Genomic DNA, 27,957 nt, shown 5'->3' with positions numbered 1-27,957 from the left:
CTGAACTTGCTGACTGAAAGGTCGGCAGTTCGAATCCGGGGAGCGAGGTGAGCTCCCGCTGTTAGGCCCCGCTTCTGCCAACCTAGCAGTTCAAAAACATGCAAATATGAGTAGATCAATAGATACCGCTCTGGCAGGAAGGTAACGGTGCTCCTGGCAGTCATGCTGGCCACATGACCTTGGAGATGTCTATGAACAACGCCGGCTCTTCAGATTAGAAATGGAGATGAGCACCAACTCCCAGAGTAAGACATGACTAGACTTAATGTCAAGAGGAAACCTTTACCTTTACCAGATGCTGTAGGCTATATGGCAGTGGAAGGAACTGGCAAAATCATCTTTGAGTATTCCTTATCTAAGAAAACTGTATGAAATTTATAGATTCACTGTAAATCAACAGGCAACTTGAAGGCACATAAACACACACTGGTCAGAGTAGGAAGCAGATAGCAGCCAACAGCTAGAAACTATTAAAGCTAGATTTCTAATCAACAGCACAGCTGGACTCCAAAGCATTCACATAAATATGAATGCAGAACCAAAGAGATCAGAGAACAAAAGAGACTAGGCTTGAAGCACTGGCTTATTTCAGAATGTGGAAAATTATCCCTCTCAGCAGGTTTCAGACTGCTGCATCTAGGTTACAATTCGTTTCCCCTCAATTTCTCTTGGTAGCTTTCTTTTATTTTGCTTTTTCAAAAACCCCTTATCTTCAAATGTCACCCCGACACATCCAACATCAGTGTGAACAAATCCATAGACTTTTCATTCAAAGATGTGGTTGCCAATTACAATAGGTGCTAGAAATTACTTACTTACTTTTAGAGTCAGCCCTCCACATTCATGGAGGTTGGGTTAGTGGTAAAGAATCCACACAAATGTGAGAAAACCCTGACTATCTCCAGGAACAGAGTGAGGCTTCCTTGTCCAGTTGGCAGATATGGAGGGGTGCTGTGATTTCAGTCACCAAACACCACCTATCAAAGTCTACTAAGCAGAAGACTTTGATGGGGGTGGTTGATGACAGATGGGGTGGCCATCTTCAGGGGTGCTTTGAATGTGTGCTTCTTGGCAGGGTGTTGGACTGGATGGCTCTTCCAAATCTATGATTCTATGATTCTGTGACTGAGATCACTACTTCTCTGCTCCCTACAGTTTTGGGAAGGCACAAAAGCACCCCCTCAACTTTCACCATCTACCCCTCCCAAGTTTGTTGGTTCATAAGAATTTTGTGGGAGCTGTTTGGCAACTGAAATCATTGCTACTTGGCTTCCTGAAGCTGCAGGTTGCCATCCACCCTCCACCAAAGAGGTCTGTCTGGTTCACAAGCTTCGCTGTGGGGGGATGACAACCAATATATAGATTATAATAATATATCATCACCTGCTTCTTATTCAGGTCAGCTTCCAGTGATAGATATCATTTCACTTCTGACAGTGATGTTATCCTCATAAGCAATTGATGTATATATAAAGTGGGGATCCACTGCAATTCCTCCACTTTTTCTGGTTTGAAATAATATGAATGGAAATAAACAACTCAAAATGTATATCTTTAAATGAAATACAAACATAAAAATCATTATCAGAAAAATCCCACACACATATAAGAATGGATGGATGAAGAAAAACACAAACATTAAGAAAAGTGTACCCTGACACATGCATGCATATCCATGCATAGTGCTCATGAACTACCAGGCCTCACAGCTCAGCTTGAAACAAAAACAGGAAATATACAGGTTGGATTCAAAGAAACATAAAATAGCTGAGAGGTGTGCTTATTCCAAGATCCTTTTTTGGGAGCAGAATGTGTTGAAAGTGATTGCATGTCGGTTAAAAACAAGCAAGGACACCATGCTGTTTGCCTCCTCCTTCTCACTTATAGATTTCTTAAAAGTCTGTTTTAGTGGCTGTTCTCACCCACATTTCACTAGAACAAAAATACTTTCTGAACATCTTTTACATAAAGATGTACATATATCTAAAGGGCCTTTCTGATTTGACCAAGTGAGTAACGGGAAGATAATGAACCACTCCATCAGATCCTCTTTGATTCAGTTGTTGTCGAAACATGATAACCGTACCTTAATAAATATATAGTTTCCCAAGGGCTTCATAATTTTTAAAAAAATTCCAGAACTTTTCTAAACTTCCACTATTTTGAAGCATCAGAGGTTGAGAGCAGACCAGCAGCAGCGGCTACCCCACAAAGACTTTATTGTTTCAACCCTATAATAAAATGTATCTTTTTTATTGTAACCTTCTGTCTACTTTTTATCATTATTTACATTGTATCTATTCCAACATATAACATGTATATATTTCTTGATAAAGTGTAGCAAAGCAAAACCCAGGTGTCATTACTTTTTGTAGCCCCACTGTGACATTTCCTGGGCAGGAAAGGTTGGGCAAATCCCTCTGGCCATTCCCAGCCAGAACAATCATCATGATCTATTGTACATACATGCAAAGAGATAGGTGGTTTCTGTGTCAGACCAAATAAGCCTGTAAATATTTGTCTAACTAAGGGCCCATCTTGGGCTGAGAGATTACTGACCGCAGAAAAAGAGTTTCAAAAAACGTACATTTGTTTAACCTTTTTATTACAATCCCAATCCTTGATTGCCAGGATCATCACCTTTTGTCTCCTGGAACTCACATGTTTGTTAAGGTTTGGAATTGGACTGTTGAGTCTATCAAGGACACATTATCATCTCTTTGACTGTTGTTTCCATGAAGAATGCCCTCTCCCAGTGGATTGTCCCAATAGTTGATTGGCTCTGGGATGGCAAATCCCATACCACAATTTTTCCGCAAAAGGCAATCTCCACCTGGAGGCCACAACGTCAGCAGTACCCTCAGCCAATCAGGGCACAGATCCAGACTGGCCTCTCCCTTGGCCAGTTAGAGAGGAAAGCAGGAGTTTTGAATAGTTGTCATGTTTATAAAAAATCATGCTTCTCTCTGTATGTTATGCTTGTACTTTTGAAGCATCTCCTTGTACTCACATCCTGTTCAACTGAACTTAATAAACCTCTGTGGCTTATCTTCAACTCAATGAGTTGTTTCTCTGTCCCGGCCCATTTGGCATAGCTTGCATTCGCCAGGGACAGATCCTTTTGCCTGTGATCCTATTTATCCATGACAGCTGCAAAAAAAAAAACCCAAAAAGAAACCTTTCTCTACCCACGCACTAAAAACCCATTCTTTTGTTTATGTGAGGAAGGGAGATCCCCAGAAAGTCCAACTGGACACTTTTCTGCTATCTTTCCACCTGCAAGTAAAGAACTTTTTATTTAAGGAAATGTTTTGCTTTTTAGCATGTTATAGCAGATAAGGCTTTTAATGGGGTGGTGGTGGAGCCCCCGGTGGTGCAGTGGGTTAAACCCTTGTACTGGCAGGACTGCTGACTTGAAGGTTGGGTTGCTGACCTGAAGGATGCTGGTTTGAATCCAGCCCGGGGAAAGCATAGATGAGCTCCCTCTATCAGGTCCAGCTTTATGCAGGGACATGAGAGAAGCCTCCCACAGGGATGGTAAAAACACCAAAACACCCAGGCGTCCCCTGGGCAACATCCTTGCAGATGGCCAATTCTCTCTCACCAGAAGCGACTTGCAGTTTCTCAACTTGCTCCTGACATGAAAAAAAAGGGTGGTGGTAGTGGAGGGATATTTTAATTTTATTATGTTTAAAGCATCCTTTCATGTTGTTTTAAACTTATTTTTAAGTTGCATTTCTTAAAATTGTGCTTTAACTTTTTGTACTGAGGGGCTTTTCAAATTTTGATTTTGATTTTAAAACTTTGAATGCCATGCTGGGAGAAAGAAAGGATGCAAATTATATAAGCACACAGCCATTCTTTAACAGAATGATTTCTCTAACCTCAAACTCTTAGGAAGGTATGTATAATAGGAGTTGTAATACAATGCCTGGAGGGTGCTGGGTTAGAGAAAGGCTACTTTAAACTTTAATAGTCCAGGATTTTAAATCATTTTATCGATTGGAGAACTTTGGCAGAAACTCCTGAAGTGACCCTGTAACCTAAGTTGTACCTGGGGGCACCTTTTTAATGAAATGTGTGTATGTGCTTCAAGTTGCTCATTGACTTATGAGGACTCCATGTAGTCCTTTCTCTGCCAAGAGAAGCGATGGAAGCTTGGCTATGCTTCTCTCAGCAGGAGGAGACAAACTCCTTTCCTGGCAGATAGAGGTTTATGGCTCTATGTAGCTGGGCATCACACTGGATTTAGCACCAAGGGAGGGAGCTGCTTTTGAAAGCTCAGCAAAGGCAACCTGGTTCCTTACTGTCCTTTCCTTCATCCACAGAGAGGGTCCATGTATAATTGAACATGCACATTATGAGCCTGCAAAATAGGCAGGCCTACTGTATGTGTCTTTGGGTAAAGCTGCTCCCTACCACTGTGATTTCAAGAGTTAAGAGTATTGTTTGGTTAAATAAAAGTCTGAACACTGTTCATCCTTTTATCTGGACTAAAAAAGGCAACTGAAATTTTGCAATGACACAATTAATAGCATAAACTAAAAACTTCCCATTAGAATTGCCAGAGATTCCTTATAAATGGTATCTCTCATCTGAAAATCAAAAACTTGTCTCTTACAGGACTGGCAGGGATTCCCTATTTGAGGATTGAAAGCTTTTCCTTTTATATAGATTCATGATTCCCAACCCATTCATATTGTGGGATGTGTGCCCTTCATAAAGACAGAAATGTCTGTATTATGTAGTTTATGTATGTGTTCATTTTGCAGAGAACTACAAGACAAGCTTAACTGAAAGTAATATTTCATATTTAGGTAGAATACAAACATGCTAGTAACTACTTTCCAATTGTCAACCCTGTGATCATGAATTTTGACTGCCTTTATTTGCCATTTCGAACATCTGGCAACAGTACTTTCCATACAATCTACATATGGTATGGAGATAGCCAAGAAGACAAGTGAAGTAAAACCAGAATTTGCTAGGGGTCCCAAATTTGTTGTTACTACTACTGTTGTGTGCCTTAAACCTATTTCTAACTTACTGAGACCCTACGGCAGGCATGACCAAAGTCTGGTCCATGGGCCAATTGCGGCCCATGTTCAAATTTCCATCGGATCACAATCTTTGTCATAAAATCAACAATATGTGATTCTTTAGTAATTCTAGCTCCTGTTTTATATCTCTCGAGTTCTTTTTAAATTTCTCTTCTATTTCCACTATTGCTGTCTGCACCTTCATTGTACAGTTTGTTTTTGTGTGCCTTTTGTTGTATTAGATGTCAACTCATTACCACTTCACTGGCATCCCATATGGTCCCTATTGGTGTTTCAGGTATGTCGTTCAAGCCGAAAAAGTCTTTTAAGATTTCCTTGGGGTTTTTTTTTTTTTTGGATATTCATGTCAAATTTTAATAAATTATCATTTAATCTCGATGTATACATTCTATTTGTTTTATTATCATTTCTATGGGACAGTGGTCAGAATCCTCTCTTGGTAAGATTTTAATCTTACTTACTTTCATTACCACTGTATCTGATAGCCAGATCATATTGATTCTTGACCAGCTCTTATGGTGATCTTTCTGATGGTGAGTTCTCCAAGCATCTTTCAAGTTGTAATAGTAGGTTTATGAATGTTTTAGGCAGTTTTCCAATTCCTTTTTCTTTCTTTCCTCCATTTTGTTTGTTTCTATCCATTAAATTGTCCATAACCCCCTTGAAATCTCCCATTGTTATCAGTTCATCAACTTCTAATCCGTAAATTAGTTCTGACATCTTTTCCACAAAATTTGTTTTTGGGCCATTAGGAGCATATATATTACATACTAATATCTTCTGTGTTTCTCTTTTTATGATAACTCAAATTATTCTCCCTTCCTGGTCTTTGCATGTTAATTCTGCTGGTATGTTTTGATTCACATATAAGGCCATATAATGTGTGGCCCGCCAGCACTGTTGAATGCAGTATAAAATACACGCGTACCAAAATGCTACTGTATATTTCACCAGAAGGCAGTATTAGACCTGTGACTATACTCTCGCCATGTGACCCTTGTGCAATCCTTTCCAACTCATTTCTAAAATGGTGGCTGTAACTAAAAAAAAAAAGAAAAGCTGATATTGAGGGCTGAATGGTAATGTAAATAGAGGATGTATTTTCATTCATTGGATCAAATTTGGCACAAATACCTGATATGCCCAAATTTGAATACTGGTGGGGTTGGTGGGAGGATGACTTTGTCATTTGGGAGTTGCAGTTGCTGGGATTTATAGTTCATGTACAATCAAAAAGCATTCAGAACTCCACCAGCAATGAAACTAAACCAAACTTGGCACACAGAGCCCCCAGGATCAACTGAAAATACTGGAAGGGTTTGGTGGGCATTGACCTTGAGTTTGATTCCAGAGAGCACTGTGGAATCAAACAGTGATGGATCTGGGCCAAACTTGGTACAAATACTCAATATGCCCAAATGTGAACACTGGTGGAGTTTGGGAAAAATGGACACTGACATTTGGGAGTTGTAGTTGCTGGGATTTATAGTTCACCTGTAATCAAAGAGCCCCTTGAACTCCACCAACGACCAAATTGGGCCAAACTTCCCACACAGAACCCCCATGACCAACAAGAAATACTGGTCTTTGGTGACCCCTCTTATGCCCCCCCCCCGGCAACCCCCCCCCCCAAGGGGTTCTGACCCCCAGATTGAGAAACACTGCTTTAGCTGTCTTAGGCACTCTTGCTATAAGCTGTCTTATATGGTTGCGAAAAAGATGGCAGTGGAATGGGGATACTTATACAGTTGAACCATCCTTTAAACTTCTGGGAAAAAAGGTAACATAAATGATAGACAGAAGCGTTTGGGTTAGACCTCTTCAATTTAAAGCTATTTTATAATGCCTGTTACATGTTAAGGAACCAGAGTGGTTCAGTTGTTTGGTTATTTGACTGCAACTCTGGAGGCCAGGGTTTGAAGCCCTTTCTAGCCATGAAATCCACTATTTGACTTTGGGCAAATCACACACTATTCGCTTTAGAAGAAGGCAATGGCAAATGTCTTCTGAACCAATCTTGTCTAGAAAGTCCCGTGATAGGGTTGCAATGGGTTGGAAATGATTTGAAGGCACACAACAACAGCAAAGTACATGTTAGGCCAGGCTTGGGCAAGCTTTTTTGCCTTGGGGCTGCATTCTGAGCCGGCCAGGAGGGCGAAGCTGGGAAAGAGGGTGGCCAGGCACATACTGGGTGGGATGGACCTTGGAGGGGGAAAGCCTGGGAAAGGGCAGGACCAGGAGGGGGTGGATCATCCTCAGGTTGTCCTCCTGGCACAAGGATGGGGTTGCTCACCCCATCCTTATGCCGGGAGCAAAACGAGACATGCAACTGCCCCAATCCCCCTCTCCAATACTCCTCCCTCGATCTTCAGGTTGTCCTCTCAGCATTATACTGGGAGGAGGGCAAGACTGGCAACGTCCAAGAGCATTCCAGAGGGCTCTCAACTGCTGCATGCCTTCCTCAAGCTGTCCTCCTAGCATGAGGACAGGGTTGCTCACACCGTACTTGTGCCAGGAGAAAGGCGAGACATATGGAGGCTGACAGTGCTCCAAAGGGCACTCAGCTGCTGTGTGCCTTCCTCCCCCCACTTTTTCTGCACAAGGATGTGGTGGTCTGCTGTGGCCTTACGCCAAGAAGGCAGGCAAAATGAGGAGGGCCTGAGGTAAGTACCCAGAGCACCACACCTGGCCCCCGGGCCTTAGTTTGCTCATGCCTGTGTTAGACCTTGTAAATGAGTTATGGTGATACATTTAGCATTTCTGGTGAGGTATGCTTTTCTCTGAGAAATAGCTTTTTATTTCTATCTCCAGTGGATTAAATCTCCATCAGATATACAGCCAGCATGATTGATGTTGTAAGAGAGCAAATGTAGACAACACGACAGTCAGAAGCAATGTGTTACACAGACCCATTGTATGGATGCTTCTCATTTGAATTGCTTATCCATATGACTTCTGTTTCATAGGGTGATGTCTTCCTCCAATGTAGTTGAAGTATTAGCAATTACTACCCCACAGTATTGTATCAGATTATGCTGAAGGAGTTTCATTGTTTAATGTGTTGTCAAAGGCTTTCATGGCCAGAATCAATGGATTGCTGTGAGTTTTCCAGACTGTATGGCTATGTTACAGAAGCATTATCTCCTGATGTTTTGCTCACATTTATGGCGGGCATCCTCAGAGGTTATGAGGTCTGTTGGAAACAAGGCAAGTGGGGTTTGTATATCTGTGGAATGTCCAGGTTGGGAGAAAGAACTCTTTGTCTGTTTCAGGCAAGTGGGAATGTTGCAATTAGACAGCTTGATTAGCATTTAATGGCCTTGCAGCTTCAAAGCCTGGCTGTTTCCTGTATGGGGGAATCCTTTGTTGGGAGGTGTTAGCTGGCCTTGATGGTTTCCTGTCTGGAATTCCCACTTATTTATTGTTTAGTTCATTGGGGAATCTTACCAAATTGTCTTGAGAATCTAGATTGCATTGGGCTTCCATTCTGTTCTATGGACAGTGCACTGGACTTCATATCATATTGCTTGTTGACATGCAAACTTTTGTAGATACTTAGTTCATAAATGTTACCAATGCAGCAAGACCTTTGTCTCTATAGGTAAAATGATGGATGAATCTTCTCTTTCATCTCCACCCATGATCCCTAAAGTTGTTTTCTCCTTCTCCTTTTCCTCCTTTTCTTCCTCCTCCTCCTCTGCCTTCTCACTTCTGGGGTTTTCTATGGGAGATTTGATTAGAGGTAATTGTAAAGTTGAGAAAGTCTGGTTTGTTCAGGGTTACCCAGTAGATTTCCATACTCGAACTCAAGCCCTGGCCTACTGAATTTCCCATCAAACCCCAATACACCGTCCTGACTCTTGATAATTTCCTGATAGGAAATTACATGTCCAGAATGCAACTTTCTCCAAACTTAATATGGTTGTAGGTAACAGTAAAGGTTTTCCCCTGACATTGTCTGGTCATTTCCAACTCTGAGGGTGCTCATCTCCATTTCTAAGCCGAAGAGCCGGCATTGTCCGTAGACACCTCCAAGGTCATGTGGCCGGCATGACTACATGCAGTGCCATTACCATCCTGCCAGAGCGCATGTTTTTGAACTGCTAGGTTGGCAGAAGCTGGGGCTAACAGCAGGAGCTCACCCTATTTGAACCACCGACCTTTCGGTCAACAAGTTTAGCAGCTCAGTGGTTTGACCCACTGTTCCACCAGGGGCTCCATATGGTGGAGAAGCATCAAATACATAGTTTTGTGAAGATTAGAACAGCAAAGATTGTCACTTTGGGCATCTCTTACCATTTGCCTTTCGTTTAGCAACTGTAGCTGTTGGAACATGCAAAATTCATTCTGATGTGCTACACCGATAGATTTGTCTTTATTAAATTCGAAAAAGCCCCATTTAGTATAGCAATAAGCTATATTACTATGGGGTTTTGTTTTACATAAAAGCACCGCTTAACATCTCACAATGGATTTATACATTTTATCTGGTTTGCTTCTAAGGCAGGGATATCTATGAATTAAATGTGTACAATTAGGAAGCCCTTTTCCCTTTATAAATGATACATGAAATATTTTCGTCTCCAGACATCATCACTTCCACTTCCTGTTGCCATGGACACTCATTAGTATTCCTTCGAGGCCAGGTTGCCATAGAAAAAAATGTGTAGTTGTACCGTGTTGCTATGGTTACTCTTCACCACTATGAACCTTCGCTATATCAACTCGCAGATCTGTTTGGGTAAGCCTGAAATATTACAGTAGTATTTAAAGCTACTGGCAAGGAAGACTTTGGGTCCAATCTGCAGCTTGAACATTTACCTTCAGAATTCCAATGGAGAAATTTCACAATCAAGAAATAGCCCTATTAAAAATAATCCCTCCAGAAAAAGAGTTAGATATCAATGGCTTGAGCCTAGTGATGTCATGCAGTTTGAACATCATGCTCTGGAAAATGTGTTTTCATGTTAATAAAAGGATCGGAGCTAGAATGGCGGTGTTGTTTGAACATTGGACTATGATTCCAAAGACTAGGTTTTGAATCCCTACTCAGCCATAGAAACACAACTTGGTCAAGTCATTGAAAATAGATCAAAGGTCATTATAAAACTGAGGGATACCGGCGCTTCATTTCTAAAGTGTTTCTAAAGTATATTTAGTGAAAATTTTGTTACTATAACACAGCGTTTCTCAACCTGGGGGTCGGAATTCCTGGGCAGGGGGGTTGCGAGGGAGGTTCAGAGGGGTCACCGAAAATCAGTATTTTCTGGGTTGTTGTATGTTTTCCAGGCTGTATGGCCATGTTCTAGAAGTATTCTCTCCTGATGTTTCGCATCTGTGGCAGGCATCCTCAGAGGTTGTGAGGTATGGAGAAACTTAAGCAAGGAAGGTTTATATATATCTGTGGAAAGTCCAGGGTGAGAGAAGAACTCTTTGTCAGTTGGAGGCCAGTGTGAATGTTGTAGTTAATCATCTAAATTAGCATTGAATAGTTTCATCTCCTGGCTTCTTCCTGCCTGGGGGCATCCTTTGTTCAGAGTCATTAGCTGCCCCTGGTTCCCATGTCTGGGACTCCTCTGTATTTTCTGTTGGTCATGGAGGTTCTGTGTGGGAAGTTTGGTCCAATTCAATCATTGGTGAGGTTCAAAGGGCTCTTTGATCATAGGTGAATTATAAATCCCAGCAGCTACAACTCCAAATTGTAAAGGTCTAAAGGTAATGTTTTTCCCCTGACGTTATGTCCAGTCATGTCTGACTCTGGGGGTTGGTGCTCATCTCCATTTCTAAGCCGAAGAGCCGGCATTGTCTGTAGACACCTCCAAGATCATGTGGCCGGCATGACTGCATGGAGCGTCGTTACCTTCCCGCCAGAGCGGTACCTATTGATCTACTCACACTGGCATGTTTTCGAACTGCTAGGTTGGCAGGAGCTGGAGCTAACAGCGGCCGCTCCCGGGGTTTGAACCTTTTGGTCAGCAAGTTCAGCAGCTCAGCACTTTAACGCACTTCGCCACCGGGGCTCAGTGTAAAGGTCTATTTTCCTCAATTATTTATTCATTCATTTATCATATTTCTACCCTGCTTTTCTCTACCCTGAAGGAGACTCAAGGTGGCTTACATATGGCAACCATTAGATGCCTTAAGATACATACAAACAGAGACTTAAAATCAATTAAATTTAAAATTAATACATAATAAACATTTAAAACATTACATTCAATATTAAAATCACATCATCCAAAAATCATAGTCCAAGGCCGTTCCGTCATCAATTATCTGTATTTCCATGTCTGTTATTGCACTGTACTAATCACCAAAAGCCTGATCCCAGAGCCAAGTTTTTACTTTTCTTGTGAAGTCTAGAAAGGAGGGGGCTGATTTAACATCACTGGGGAGGGAGTTCCACAGTTGAGGGGCCACCACTGAGAAGACCCTGTCTCTCATCCCCACCAGCCACGCTTGCAAAGGAGGTGGGACTGAGAACAGGGCCTCCACAGACGATCTTAAGCTCTGAAGTGCTTCATGGGGGGAAATACGTTCGGACAGGCAAACTGGGCTGGAACCATTTAGGGCTTTATAGACTAAGGACAGCACTTTGAATTGTGCTCGGTAGCAGACTGGCAGCCAGTGGAACTTGCATAACAAGGGAGTTGTGTGCTCCACCAGTGTTCAAATTTGGGCATATTGGGTATTTGTGCCAAGTCTGGTCCAGATCCATCATTGTTTGAGTCCACAGTGCTCTCTGGATGTAGGTGAACTACAACTCCCAAACTCAAGGTCAAGGCCCACCAAACCCTTCCAGTATTTTCTGTTGGTCATGGGGGTTCTGTGTGCCAAGTCTGGTTCAATTCCATTGTTGGTGAAGTTCAGAATGCTCTTGATTGTAGATGAACTATACATCCCAGCAACTACAACTCCCAAATGACAAATTCATCCCCCCCCCCAACCCCACTAGTATTCAAATTTGAGCTATCAGCTATTTGTGCGAAATTTGATCCAGTGAATCGAAATACATCCTGCATATCAAATATTTACATTACGATTCATAACAGTAGCATAATTACAGTTATGAAGTAGCAACAAAAATAATGTTATGGTTGGGGGTTACTACAACATGAGGAACTGCATCAAGGGGTCGCAGCATTAGGAAGGTTGAGAACTACTGAGCTAAAGAGAAATAGTCACAGAGCTCCATAGTGAGCTTTATAGTTGATCAGTGAAGTCCCACCCTTTGATTAATAGAAAAAGTGACCCATGTATATTTACTGGTGCTCCTATTCATCATTTAATGCATATTTTAAACAAAAGGAGAAGAGTGTGTTGAGAAAGAGACATGGCAGTGCCAGTCTGTTTTATGTAAAACCATCTCTCCTTTGGACTTGAAGAATAATTTATCATTCTCTTCCCACCTACCTCAGAGCTCAGTCCTAAATATATTTAAATGAAATACAATGGGAAACTTTCTATGGTAGTCCCACATTTTCTCAAGTGTGTGGCATGTGTGCAGACATGCACACGTTTTCTTCTTCCTAGTTCCTCGGAATTATGTTGCTTTTCTCTGCTGTAGTCATATTGGTATGACTTTGAAATGTCCCTCTGGGCAATAATGGGAAATCTGGCACCAGCTGCCTTTCCCAAAGGCTTTCTCGTTTGTTACATAATAGATGCAACACTTTTGGTTTTACATCATGGAGTTGCCGGGAGTCTGATTTGGATCCGTCCAACACCGATAACAGAGCTATGCCTAGAACATTTGGTCGGGAGTTCAAATCAGGAGAAGAGTTATGTATGCTAGATGACAGGAGACAGCCTCGTTTCCTGAAACTATATCTATCAGAGGATGAAATTTCAATCCAGGAGGCAACAGTGGTCTTACAACATTCTCTTTCTGCCTTCTCCATGTGAGAGAAGAAATTCGCTAACCTAGTCGATTTTGTAATACTTATATGTGTCTGGGCCCCAAGTAATGCTTCCTTAAGTGTGAGAAGTAAAGTTTAAATTATAGAATTCAAACTTCATTCCCACATCTCTCCTTCTAGCCTTCAAGTAAGATGGCAGGAATAAAGAATCATTTTGAATCATCATAACATTTAGGCAGGGTTATGATAATCTCTGGCTGTTTTCATAGAGTCTCAGAATTGGAAGAGTCCGAAAGGACCATCCAGTCCAACCGCCTTCCATACAGGAAGACACAATCAAAACATTTCTGACAGATGGTAATTCAGCTTCTGAGGAAAAACCTCCAGATAAAAAGACTCATTTGAATGACTATATATAGATTTAAACTACTCAACACTAAGCAGTAGAAATAGTCTAAACAGCTTCAACTAAACTTTACTATCTAAATGATTTAACACATATAAGATAAATCTAAAAATGATGGTAATCAGAAGGATGACAAATTGTGACAAGTACAAATAGAGACAGATAAGATCAAATGCTACTTAATCCAATTTGGCTAGTCACACCTACATTAGGGCCATTAAATCAATGGAAATTTGGTAAGTCAACAGTGTGATAAATCTCCCTGGGTGTATTCTATTTGGGATTAACAGTTTGATTTAGAAGAGAAAGCAGTCTGTGTTGTACCCCTGTGCCAAACGAATACTTTGAAACATAAGTCACAGAAACACAGAATCATAGAGTTGGAAGAAACCTCATGAGCCATCCAGTCCAACCCCCTGTCAAGAAGCAGAAAAATTGCATTCAGAGTACCCCCAACCAATGGCCATCCAGCCTCTGTTTAAAAGCCTCCAAAGGAGGAGCTTCCACCACACTCCAGGGCAGAGAGTTCCACTGCTAAACAGCTCTCACAGTGCGGAAGTTCTTCCTAATGTTCAGGTGGAATCTCCTTTCCTGAAGTTTGAAGCCATTATTCCGAGTTCTAATCTCCAGGGCAGCAGAAGCTTGCTCTCTCCTCCCTATGACTTCCCTTTATGCATGGCCTTCATGTCTCCTCTCAGCCTTCTCTTCTGCAGGCTAAACATGCCCAGCTCTTTAAGTCGTTCCTCATAGGACTTGTTCTCCAGACCCTTGATAATTTTACTCGCATTCCTCTGGACACATTCCAGCTTGTCTACATCCCTTTTAAATTGCGTGACCAGAATTGGACACAGTATTTGAGGTGTGGTCTGACCAAGGCAGAATAGAGGATCTTGACACTAGATTTCTATTTATGCAGGCTAAAATCCCATTGGCTTTTTTAGCTGCCACATAACGTTGTTGGCTCATGTTTACCTTGTTGTCCACAAGGTCTCTTTTTCACATGTACTGCTGTTGAGCCAGGTGTTCTCCATTTATTTTCGCATTTCATTTTTTTCTGCCTAAATGGAGCATCTTGCTTTTGTCCCTATTGAACTTCATTTTGTTAGTTTTGGCCCATCACTCTAATCTCTTAAGATTATTTTGAATTCTGCTCCTGTCTTATGGAGTATTGACTATCCCTCCATAGGACTCCAAAGTCACACTTCAGAGTCCTTAGCATTCACAAGTAAACTGTGTATTAAGACTAATGAGTAAAAGCAGGAATATTACAGTACTTCATAAGATGATTTAAACAGAAGCAAAGCTTTATATTCACACATTTCAAAAGCCTGTCCACCTTCTGTCACATGATTAGAGCCCTGTTTTGTACCTGAAATGAGCAGGCAAATGCTGACATAATGTGTTATGAAAGTCTATATGCACGAAATAGCCACACAAATTCCTGTTTCATCTTCACTTGTTATATCATATCATCCAAACTGAACCCCCGCGTGGAGTGAATGCCTAGGTCACATATCCCTTCATAGATGAGGTGAAGAGCATGAAAACCTGATGAAGAAGGATCCTGGCCAAGTATGAATGAGAACTGGGACAGCAACTCAGTCCAGCCATTCTGACTCAGAGATCAGATAACACTCTGTACAAATCAACATTTCTGCTGCAATCAGTATGTTATTACTGATGTCAAATGAATAATAGTTACCTGCTCTCTTGATTCTAAGCTAGGAATGTACAAGAGGGGTGCAGAGTTTTCTCGCTATGTACCTTTAAGACATTTCTGACTTACAGTGATCCTAAGGTGAACCCATAATGGATCTTTTTGGCAAGATTTGTTCAGAGTTTCTCTGAAGCCAAGAATACGACTTACCCAAGGTCACCCAATAGATTTACATAGCTGAATAGGAATTCAAATCCCGTTCTTCAGCCTCATCACCCAACACTAAAACCACTACACTATATTGACTCTGTAGTTTTCTAATTAAATATAAAATCTGGCCCAATATTTATATGCTGGGTTGCTTTGAGTTTTTCGGGCTGTATGGTCATGTTCCAGAAGCATTATCTCCTGACATTTCACTCACATCTATGGCAGGCATCCTCAGAGGTTGTGATACCTCACAACCTCTAAGGATGCCTGCCATATATGTGGATGAAACATCAGGAGAGAATGCTTTCTGGAACATGACCACAGAGCCCAAAAAAACTCAAAGCAACCCATTGATTCTGGTCATGAAAGCCTTCGACAATACATTTATATGGTGGCCTTGAACACACCATATAGTTTCCTAGCTCCAGAATATATTTATTTTCTCTCTTTAACTTGCAAGAGATTTTACAGACACAGATACATGAAAGAACACACTCACTTTATCTAGAAATTGATCACCACTATTCGTTTAGGTGCATGGCTTGGTTTTTTATTTATGGAGACAGCTTTAAAAAACTGAGTTTATTTTGGAGAAACCCACTATGATAAATTTCAAGCTATACTGCATATCATGTCTACTCTCCTGCTGTTTCAGGGGCTGGGCTGGAAGACCAAAAATCACCAGAGAAAAATGATTACTGTCCATAATCTCTACGACATCTGTTTTTTTAAAAACAAAAAAGGGAAGTTTATGCATCCAAATGAGGGATACGGGGTGCAATTTTATCTGAAGAAGCTACTGGAAAGGTCTAGCCATGTTCAAGGACTGAGAGGAGTAAGAAAATATCAGGATTCTATATATTTTCAAGTGAACATCTTATTTTCCTGTTGTTTTTATATCTTTATATAAAAGATTATAGCACCATCTAGTGATATTTTTCTCACAGCGCACTGACCCCCATAAAGACTCCCAAAGCAATTTAAGTTTTAAAAAGAGAACAAATAAACAACAAAGATAAGTCTAGGTAAAATGAGAATTAGCAAATGGCTGCCAAATTATATACTATAAATCTCATTTCCTTAAGTGTATAATCTTTCTTGTTGTTAACTGCCATGAAGTCGACTTCAACTTATGGAGACCCCATAAATAAAAGGCCTCAAAGTCAAACTATCATCAACAGACCTGCTCAGGCCATGGCTTCCTTGATTAAGTCTCTCCATCTGGAATATGGCCTTTCTCTTTTCCTACTGCCTTCTACCTTATCAAGCATTAGCATATTTTCTAATGTGTCTTCTCATGATATGGCCAAAATACAACAATCTCAATTTAGTCATCTTAGTTTCCATGGAGAGTTCAAGCTTGAATTGCTCTAGGGCCCATTTATTGGTTTTTTAAAAAAAGTCTACAACACCCATGGAATACTTATTCAGCACCACATTTCAAATTAATTGATTTTCTTCCTATCAGCTTCACTGTCTATCTTTCACAACCATTTATAGAAATGGGAAATATGATGGTATGGGCAATCCTAACTTTAGTATACAATGATACATTTCTACACTGCATTTTCTTCTAATGCCCTTCCAAGTTCTAATTGTCTATATTTTTGACTGCAGTCTCCATTCAATATCATCATCTGTAGTCATTATATCTGTTTTCTTAATGTTCAAGTAAACTTGCCTTTGCATTTTCTTTCTTTACTTTCTTCAGTAACCATTCCCAATCTTTGGTATTTCCTGCTAGTAGCAGGGTATCATCTACACATCTAAAACTGTTTGTGTTCCTTCTTCCAATCTGCAGCCCTCTTTCCTCTGGGTCTAATCCTGCTTTACATATGGTATGTTTAGCATACAATTTAAACAAATAGGGAGATAAAATGTACCCTTTTCTGGTCCCCTTGCCAACTGGAAACCATTCCACTTCTATATTCTGTTCTAACAGCAGCCTCTAGTCCTGAGTATAGGTTATGCATGAAGATGATCAAATATTGTAGCACAGTTATTTCTTTCAAAGCAATCTATGGTTTCTCATGACCACACATTCAAAGGCTTTGTTATCTATACACATAAAAAAGTGAAAAATGTGGATGTGGATGAGGTATCCACTTACACAGACATGCTCCCACCTCCACAAACAGCTATAGTTCCCACTGAGCAGGAGACACCAGTGGCCCTCCCTCCACTGATATGCAGGTTATAGTGAGCACCATGAACATGTAGCCCAAACCCTGCCAGTGTCCTCCACAAACACCATTCTGCCCCCACCCAAATGACATCCAGAAAGCACTATTAACCCAACCAATGATGGATCTGGACCAAACTTGCCATGGATAATGGGACTTGCAGTACCATCACTGATACTGTGACCCCCACTGACAATGGACAATCAAACTTGGCACAGTGAAGCCCCATAACCAACTAATCATACTTGTAGAGGTTAGTAGGAATGGACCTTGATTTTGGGAGTTATACTTCACCTGCATCCCAAAAGCACTGAACCCAGCTGATGTCAGATATGGACCAAACTTGGCACACAGAACCAACATGGCCAACTGTGCATACAGGACTGCTTTGGGGGTGGTTGACCTGGGATCTGGGAGTTGTAGTTCAACCTTATCCAGAGAGCCCTGAACCCAGCCGATGACAGATCTGGACTAAATTTGGCACACAGACCCAATGTGGCCAACTGCAAATACTGGCACGGTTTGGGGGTGATTGCCCCGGGAAACTGGGAGTTGTAGTTCCCCCTTATCCAAAAAGCACTAAACCCAGCCAATGACAGATTTGGACCAAACTTCAGTGATATTACTTAACATCCCAAAACAAACCATGTCTTCTTCTAATAACCCGGGCACCGACGGGTCCCCAAGCTAGTAATCTATAAAGCAGAAGCTGGCTTTCTTTTGAAATTCTTTGGTGCGTTCCATTATCCAACGTAAGTTTGCAATAGGATCCCTTGTCCCTCTTCCTTTCCTGAACCCAAGTAAATATCTGGCATCTCTTGGTCAATATATGATCAAAGACTTTATTGTAGAATTTCGGACCTAATGTTGCTTGCACAGGAAATTAATGTAATGACCTTGACATCCCCTTTTCTTGGCGACTAGAATATATATTGAACATCTCTAATGGATAGGCCATTATTTTGTTGACCAATTTTATTTAGAACTAGAATAGATTCTGTCTCTATAGATTGAAGCAGCTCTATTCGTACATCATCTGTTCCTTTCATAAAATCGATTATCACCTCAGAAGCATGAATGAGTAGCAGTGATCACAGGATTAATCAGGAGTATACAATTGGAATCTGATCAACTACACCCATACACTCCTAAAGATAGTTCTTTAGTAAAGTGAGTTACAAATGGAATATGGGGTGACAAGGTTAAGGACCGCTAGCTGTTATAACTACAAAAAATAGAATAATTAAAAATGGGAGATCACAGTTGAATATTCTGTATTATCTCTATAATTGTAATATTAAAATACATGCAATGATCATAGTATAGGCAGTCCCCGTGTTACAAACATCCAACTTACGCAGAACTCCTAGTTAAGAATGGGGGTGAGACAACAGGAAATAAGAGAAATCTACCCCTTGGAAGGGAGTCATCATGGGGGAAAGGTCTTTCCACTGAAGCTGTCTCACCAATCCTTGTTTCCACAACAAGCCACATTTTCCAAAATCCAATTCTCACAGGGACAGAAAGTGAGGTGAAATCTTCTGAACAGGGGCACAAACAGCACAGCTAACACCACAGGGGTGTTAACCCTTCCCTATACTATCCAAAGTGCCTCTCTCTCTCTCTCTCTCTCTCTCTCTCTCTCTCTCTCTCTATATATATATATATATATATATATATATATATATATATATATTCATTCATTATCATTACCATTACAAGCAGTCCCCAAGTTATAAACAAGATAGGTTCTGTAGGTTTGTTCTTAAGCTGAATTTGTATGTAAATTGGAAGAGGTGCACTTGGGTCAGTGTAGCTCCAGGAGCTACACTGACCCAAGTGCACCTCTTCCAATTTACATACAAATTCAACTTAAGAACAAACCTACAGAACCTATCTTGTTAGTTAGCTGATATGTTAGTCATTGAGGCACCAGTTTCTAGAATCCTTGAGTCAGGTTCTGGAAGGCCCTATTCTATTATGACATCTAAAGTGTAAATATGGACATATAGTGGGTTGGGCTCAGAGGGAAAACTGCTTCCTCACTGCAGGTTCCACAAACCAAATTGTAATATCTTCATAGGGTTACATTACTCATGGATGTGTGTGTGAGTACCATTGGAAAACATTGTATTTGGGCTCATAAGGTAGAGTTGACATCAGACTAGTCAAAACAAGTATGGCCAGTCAACTACAACAAATGGACTTTTTAAAGAATAGAACAATGGTTCTCAATTTGTGGGTCCCCAGATGTTTTGGCCTTCAACTCCCAGAAATGCTAACAGCAGGTAAACTGGCTGGGATTTCTGGGAGTTGTAGCTCAAAACAACTGGGGACCCACAGGTTGAGAACCACTGGAATAGAAGGTAATGTTTGGAAATAATCAGTAGATTTTATCTTTAGGAAACTTAATAAACAAAATCATTATTGCAAATCCAATGACACTAACACTAAAAATAACTGTAATTATATTAAATAATTTTAAAATAGCTGCAATTATCATAGCAATATGTAGTCATGTTTCTATAAATGTAAAAAAATGCATTTATAGAAATGGCAAGATATTACTATGGTAATTGCAGTTAGAATAAAGTACCATAGCAATATCTAGTGAAGTTTCTATAAATGAAAACGTTTAACTGTTTCATCCTCGACAACCAGAGTAAAATGTCAGATATAAAAGAAAAAGCAATTAAAATATAAACAAAGCAACCGTTATTACAAATTGAAGTTAGTTTCTAAAATCTTTTGCTAAAAGGGGAGTAGGTCATTTTTTTTTTTAGACTAATGAAATATTCGATCTGTCAGTTGACTGAAATATATCCCCAGGGAAAGAGCAAGAGGGGATGTCACCAGTGCATGGATAACTTTGCCCAGGCTCTCACTGCCCGGGAGAGGTTGCCAATGGCATTTCAAAAAGCATTTTACGTTCTTGTAATTTCCCCCCAAAAATGCTGGCATAACTGACTGCCATGGTTGCTCTGTTGTTCTTAAGTGTCTTCAAGTGAACTCTGACTTATGGAGAAGATCTTACATTTTGTCTCAGATAGATTTATTCAGAGGAGGTTAGCCCTTGGCTTCCACTTAGATTGCAAGAACATAACTCCCCAAGTTCACTCAGTGGTTTTCATGGTTGAGTGATGATTTGAACCTTACATCTCACTGACCGCTAGTCCAATACTCAAACCCCTACGCCATGCTGGTTCTTACCACAGTTGCAACAATGATGTTTTTATTTTCTGTTTCCGCATGTAAGCAGCTGTAAAGAGCTGGTGCTGATGTGCAGTTTGCAAAAAATGGGATTTATAAACTTACCAACCCTTGGTGAGATATTGCCTTACTGAATGGCCATTAAGCTGAAGAGGACAAAGTGGAGATGTCTGTTGACTATGATCAAAAGAGTTACTCGGTTTTTGGAAAGGAGAATAAAAGATTTCAGAGAATGACTGTTTAGTCATACATTTCTCATTTCTTTAGTGACTGCTCTATTCTGTCTCAGCTGAGTCCTGCCATATCTTATATTGTCCTTAAATCAGTGATTACAGCTTTCTTTTATGGAATTCTTAGCAATTAATTTAAAAATTTTCATAGCTGATACATGAAGCTGTCTTTGGCAGATCTCCCTCTGGCCTGGCTGTATAGAGCTAACCTTATAATAACAGAACTTTTATTTATTTATTTACTTACTTGTTTTATTTATATCCTACCCTTTTCCCCATGAATGCAGTTTGAAAAGTTCAGAGAGGAAAAGTTAGACATAAATATTTCCTAACATCAAGGTGGTATGCAGAATTACTTCAAAACAACCTCGCCCATTCTTTTCTCTCTTTTTTGGCCTTTTAAATACAGTGATATCTTGAATTAAGAGTTTAATCTGTTCCATGACCAAGCTTGTAACTCAAATTGCTCTTATCTCAAAGCAATTTTCCCATTGAAGTGCTTATTAATCCGTTTCCAGTCAACAGGGTGAAATTTCCTATTGCTGCCATTATTGCACTGCCTGAAAGGCTTGGTCCCACGGCCATGTCTTTTTCATCTTTCTGAAGGATAGGAGGGATGGGGCTGCTCTAATCTCACCAGGGAGGGAGTTCCATAGCCAGGGGGCAATCACTAAAAAGGCCCTGTCTCTCGTCCCTGCCAATTGCGCCTGTGACAGTGGAAGGCCGAGGGCAGGGCCTTCTCTGAAGATCTTAATCTCTGCGGTGGTTCATAGAGAGAGATGCGTTTGGACATTGCTCCCTCTGGCACCAGCTCTTAACCCAAAACTTTGCTTGCATGTCAAAGCAAAAAACGGGCTGAGTGACAGCTCTCAACTCAAATGCTTTTAAGTTGGGGTGCTCTTAAGTCAAGGTTCCACTACAGTTATTTCAGCTGCACACATAATCCTGGGGTTGCCACATTTCACCTGCCATATTTCACCTCCCCAAATCTGTGCATCTAATTTTCAAACTATTGCAAACTATTTCAACTATGTGTAATAGATGCAGTGTCACATTTTTTCTTCTATTTCTTGACCTTCATAGCATTTTTATCAATTATAAGTGAACTAAGAGAACCTTTAGAGTGAAGTGTTTTAATAGAACCAGAAGGCCCAAGTTCAAACAAGTGCATGATCATGCAATTTACTATGTGAATTTTCACTTCCATCACTTACCTTATAGGATTCCTGTTGGGATTAAAGGCAGAGGGAAACTATATTAAGTGGACCATTCATTATGTAATACATAGTATATTACAAATGAAATAACAACAGCAATAATATTAATATATTGTCATGCACAGACATTTCCAATACTATTCCCATCAAATCACTGGAGGGAGGGGGAATATCCATCAATTTTTCACTGATGACAAAAAACTACAGACCCATAAAGTTCCTGATTCATAGACTTGAATCTACTGTATTTACTCAATTCTGATGCTCGCCTTTTTTGACTAAATTACCTTCCCAAAATTAGGGAGAGCATTAGATTTGAATAATATGGTACAGCGTTCCCTCACTACTTTGCGGTTCACTTTTCGCGGATTCGCTGTTTTGCGGTTTTTCAATAAAGTCTAAAAGACTCTTATAAATCATAAAAAAATTACAATTTACAGCCTAAGGAAGGGAGGAAGGAGAAGCCAAAGAGAGAGAAAAGGAGCCCAAGTGGCAACAGGAGGAGAAGGAGGCAATTTATCAACACACGGTTGGTTGATAAAGACTTAGAATAGTGAATAACTACTAAAATAATGTATAAATATTAAAATAAATATAGTGTCCCTACTTCGCAGATTTTCACTTATTGCGGGTGGTCCTGGAACCTAACCCCAGCGATGAGTGAGGGAACACTGTAAATACTTTTTTGGCTTTCAGGGTTTTGAAAATTAAAGGGCGCCTTAGATTCAATGGTACATTAGACTTGAATACATATGGTAATTTAAAGGAAACAGGAAAGTAAGAACAAACAACAGCAACTGAAGAGGAACAAATGGTTTGATTTCTTTCAGAGATAGACGTATTATTATTTATAACCTGAAAATATTCAACATTACTAGAACTTTCTTTCACCTATTTCACTTTTCATAAAACTGTACATACTAAGCAGCTCATACATGCTAAGACATCTGTTTCCTGACTCAGTTATTGTCTATTAATGTCAATTAAGGTAATGATAAATGTCTATACTTTAAGAGTTTCCATTCCCTCCTGTCTTACTAATTAGAGCCAACTAAGACAAGTGATGATCATTCAGTGGCACTGCAGTTTGCAAAGATCATTTTGTATTTTGCTGCAACAGCCAAACTAAGCTACCCTCTTAAAAGTTTATAATGTATCATTTGGGGAATCATAGAATCATAGAGTTGGAAGAAATCTTGTAGGCTATCCAGTCCAACTCCTGCAAAGAAGCAGGAAAATCACATTCAGAGCACCCTCGACAGATGGCCATTCAGCCTGTTTAAAAGCCTCCAAAGAAGGAGCCTCCACCACACTCCGGGGCAGAGAGTTCCACTGCTGAACAGCTCTCACAGTGAGGAAGTTCTTCCTAATGTTCAGGTAAAATTTCCTTTCCTGTAGTTTGAAGCCATTGTTCCACATCTTAGTCTCCAGGGCAGCGGAAAACAAGCTTGCTCCCTCCTCCCTATGACTTTCCCTCACATATGTATACATAATGTGTCTTTTCATCCTTCTCTTCTGCAGGATAAACATGCCCAGATCTTTAAGCCGCTCTGCATAGGGCTTGCTCTCCAGACTCATGATCATTTTAGTCGTCTCCCTCTGGACACATTCCAGCTTCTTAACATCTGAAAATTAAGTGTGCTAAATATGTTTCTCCCTATCCTTGTACTTCTTAAATAAATCCTTTCAATGTTCACGCTTGTGGCTACTGTTCTGTTTACCTGATGAAGTATTTATATTGTAAAAGTACACATTTAAATTTGTAAAATATGTGTGATCAGACTTTTTCAATGTCATGCCATCTTTTCTAGATCACTGTTTCAATCAACTTCCGAAAATGTATGAAGATGCACATCAAACACCAATATTAGGAAGCTGCCATCTATACTCTTTTAATCATCATTATAATCTTATTTCTTACATGCCTCTTCTCATGGTTCAAGGCAGGTTACATCATAAACATTCCATAAAATGCACATATTAAAAATATTTCTACAAAATACTAAAATACACAGAAAAAAGGTTAAAACACAAGACATGAGTTTAAAATTCATGATTAAAACTGGCTGGGTGATACAGGTCTTCAGTTGCATCTTAAATTCCAACAGCTCTTTTAGCTGCCAAAGCTCTTCCGGCAATCTTAGGGCAGCCAATGAAAAGCTTCTCTGGGTGACAGTTGCCAGCCAAGTTCTGGCTGATGCTCCAGAGAACATCAGTGTGTGGGGCGGATTGTACAGGAGAAGTCGATCCTGTAGGTAACCCAAACCATGTCAGGCTTTAAAGGTCAAAATTAACACCTTTGTACCTTTCCTGAAAAGTAATTGGCAGTTTCCAGGCATTCCTGCCTTTTCCCAGGTCCTCCTTTCCTCAGAGTGAAATCAAATAATTACAACATCTCTCCAACCCAGAATATCTTTACTGCCACTGCCTCGTGCTTGGTGAGGTGTTTCTAACATGGCTCACTCCAATTTTCTCTCTCCGTAAACTTGGTCATGTTCCCTCTTTCTTATTTGTTGCTGCATCTCCAATCCTCTTGTTTTACCTTGTGATACAACATATTTATCCCGTGCACTTTACCAGGCCAACTTCTCTTGCTCCTCTCATCCTGCTATTGCACTTCTTAACCTCCTTCCCTCCCTCCCTTTTCTCTTCCCCTAAACTTACTATCCCCTTCTTCCCACTACCTTTCTTAGCCCTTCCTGAACATCGCCTCATGCCCTTGTAGTATTTGCTTTCACTTCACACTCTTGTCCCTTCTACTGTTTTCCGCTCAACATACCTTGCAGTTCAGTACCCTCTTCTTTCTTTTTTACACTCAGTCAGAGCCCTTCTACACTGCCATATAATCCAGAATATCAAAGTAGATAATCCACATTATCTGCTTTGAACTAGATTATCTGAGTCTACACTACCAGATAATCCAGTTCAAAACTGATAACCTGGATTTTATATGTCAGTGTAGATGGGGCCTCACTCACACTGCTCATTTTTCTATCTCTCCTGTTCTCTTCCCTTGACTCACCTCCACTTACACCTCTTGTTTTTTCTACTCCTTCCCTTATCCCGTCTTGAACTCTCACAGTTCAACCTTTTCTTGCTTCATGCTTGCTACTTGCACTATTTATTTTCTCATCTCACCAATTCCCTCTCCCCCAATAGCTTAACTTTTTGCACTTGGCTGTTTGCACCGTTCACTTTCTCATCTGTTTTACTTTTGCGTTATCTTGCATCCTTGTATTATGATCCCCACTTGCTTCGTGCCCTCAGTCACTTTCTCCACTCATTTCCCCTTCTCTAATGGCTGAGTTTCCCAGGTAAACTTATTTCGTGAGGAGCAGTTTCAGCACAAATTTCTTCCACATTTTACCCTCTATATTGGCTTCTAAAAGAGCTAGACACTTTTTAAAAAAAAAACATGAAAAGTTGGAATACAGACCAATGGTGATGCCATCAGGTGCTGGTGGTATATCTAGAATTAAAACGAAACCCAAACCAAGTAGACAACTGGTCAATCTACACAATCTACTCGTGCCATCCTTTATCAGAATTTCAGGACATTATTATAAATACTTGAGGCATCCAAATTTGATATGTCTCATTATAGCATTTAAATAAGAATACCATTTCATAAAGATGAAAGAAGTAAGTAAATTTCACACACACACAAGCTATGCAGGAAATAGCTAATGGTTTTCCTTTAGGTATAATCAGTTCTGTAGTAGTATAGCACAAGCATATTAAGCCAGGAAACTGGAATTTAATAGTCTAAAAAGAATGACAAATAAGCAGTGGATTGGATTTCAAAGGGTCTGGTAGTCACTCAATGCTAACTTCTAGAACAATGAAACAAGGAAATTCATTTTGTATATTCATTACCCGGAATCAGTGTGCTATTATGGTTAGAGTGGTGGAGTAAAACCAGGAAGACCAAAGCTCAAATCTCTATTCAGCCATTAAGCTCACTGGGTAACCTTAGTCATTATTCTAAAGTTGTGAAACTACAAGTGTGTGTGTGGGGGGGGGGGGGGGGGGCGGGAACGGACAGATACGGCACTTAAAGTTCCTCAGAGGGAAACATAAATGATGATTAATACAACTCATCACAGGAATACACAAGGAATGCAAAAAGTCTGAAATGCAACCTTGATGCAAAGAATATACCTAGGAGCATACACTTCTTTTTATGTGATAAATACTGTAAATAAATGTATGGCTTCAAATGACAGGAGAAAGCGTGTGAGTCATAATCTATAAAGCTGTCTGCTTAAAACACTTTCATAGTACCTTTCATGTTTGGGTGTAGTGCACAATTCACAAATATCAGGACAGTATACAACTTAAATGCTCATGGAAATAATTGAAGAAATATGTAATAGTTAACAAATGAAACTGCCTAGGAAGGGAGGAAACAAAACCATTCACCTGGTGCACAAAAAGAGAAAGTATAACTGCTACAAGTTGAGCTTGTGCATTGTAATACTGCAAAGCCATCACTCTCTTACTGAAAACATATCTTTGGTACAGCGGGATCATGAAGATCTGAAATCCTAGAAGAACTTCAGTCATTTGAGATCCCAAACTATTTTAAAGTATTGATACCTTGAATAGAACATAAAAGCAAACAAACAACCATGGAATTATTTCAAAATTTCTGTTACATGTAGTGGTGGCTACTGACTCCCGTGCCAGAGGAATGGCAAATTTGCCCTAGGTTTTAGACTTAAAATAGTAAAAGAGCTATTCAAGATGCTGACCTTATTTTGGGGATAATTCCCGCACTTTAGATGAAAACCCAGAAAAAAGCATCAGCCTCTACTGCAGTGGTGCTCAACCTGGGGTCCCCAGATGTTTTTGTCCTTCAACTCCCAGAAATCCTAACAGCCAGTAAACTGGCTGGGATTTCTGGGAGTTGTAGGCCAAAAACATCTGGAACCCCAGGTTGAGAACCACTGCTCTACTGGGTAAATGCAAAAATCTGACTATATCAATTGAAAATCTAGTGGGCACATGTTCTGCACCAGTTGAAGGTAGGCATAGGTAGAAATTCAATGTGAGTTTGGTTTCTATAAGAATTTAGCAAATTCGAAAAATCTGAATACATGAAAAGAGGAGGAAGTGAGAGATTTTCCCATTTCCAGCGATGAATAAGAATTACTGTATTTTCCAATCCAATATTGATCAGAATTCTCCAAAATTCAGAGGTAAGAGAATACAAATCTAACCATGTTTTCATCTCTTGCTGAATAACCTGGCTTTCAATAGGAGTTCTGTGCACAATGCAATGCTGTAATCCAATTGGGAGGTTATCAAAGCATAAATCAGTATGCTGCAAAGCTCCAACTGCAATATAGTACACATTTTTTGTGAAAAAGTGGTTATAGAAACAAATAATATGATCCTTCCTCCAGCTTGAGAACACAGAAATGCTGGACTACTCTAACAACTACCACGTCAGACTACACAGAGAAGCTACTGAAATCCACAAACAATTTCAACAGAAAGTAGGAAACCACGAAAACGAACAAAATCTGGCTATCACTATTAAAAAATCTCTAAAATCAGAACAGTAAATAACGAACAACACTCTGAAAACAGAAAAATTCCAGGCATGAAACAATCAGGGACAGCTAACACCTCCAAACAAAGGATTCTCCCAGGCAGGAAGAAGCCAGGCCTTGAGACCACAGGGCCATCAAATGCTAATTAAGGTGATTAATTACATCCACACCTGCCTCCAGCAGACAAGAGTTCTTTACCCCACCCTGGACTTTGCACAGATATATAAACCTCCCTTGCCTAGTTTCCAACAGACCTCACAACCTCTGAGGATGCCTGACACAGATGTGGGCGAAACATCAGGAGAGAAAACTTCTGGAATATGGCCATAAAACTCACAGCAATCCTATCATTAGTAATTTTTACAAC

The 27,957-nt window shown here is 40.2% G+C and overlaps 1 protein-coding gene and 1 long non-coding RNA gene across 2 annotated transcripts in view; one reads left to right on the top strand and one right to left on the bottom strand.

Annotated features, from left to right (window-relative positions):
• The window catches only part of ank3 (ankyrin 3), a 586,147-nt gene that overhangs the window by 546,459 nt on the left and 11,731 nt on the right, over positions 1 to 27,957 (bottom strand). The window lies entirely within an intron of this gene.
• Positions 19,381 to 20,821, top strand: LOC134298022 (uncharacterized). Its single transcript, XR_010004995.1, has 2 exons — positions 19,381 to 19,483; positions 20,635 to 20,821. It is a non-coding gene; the product is annotated as an uncharacterized LOC134298022 (long non-coding RNA).

This window comes from Anolis carolinensis, chromosome 3, assembly GCF_035594765.1.
Source record: "Anolis carolinensis isolate JA03-04 chromosome 3, rAnoCar3.1.pri, whole genome shotgun sequence".
NCBI classification, from domain to species: domain Eukaryota; kingdom Metazoa; phylum Chordata; class Lepidosauria; order Squamata; family Dactyloidae; genus Anolis; species Anolis carolinensis.
The sequence above is the reverse complement of the archived record's forward strand: the minus strand, read 5'-3'. Positions and strand labels throughout refer to the sequence as shown.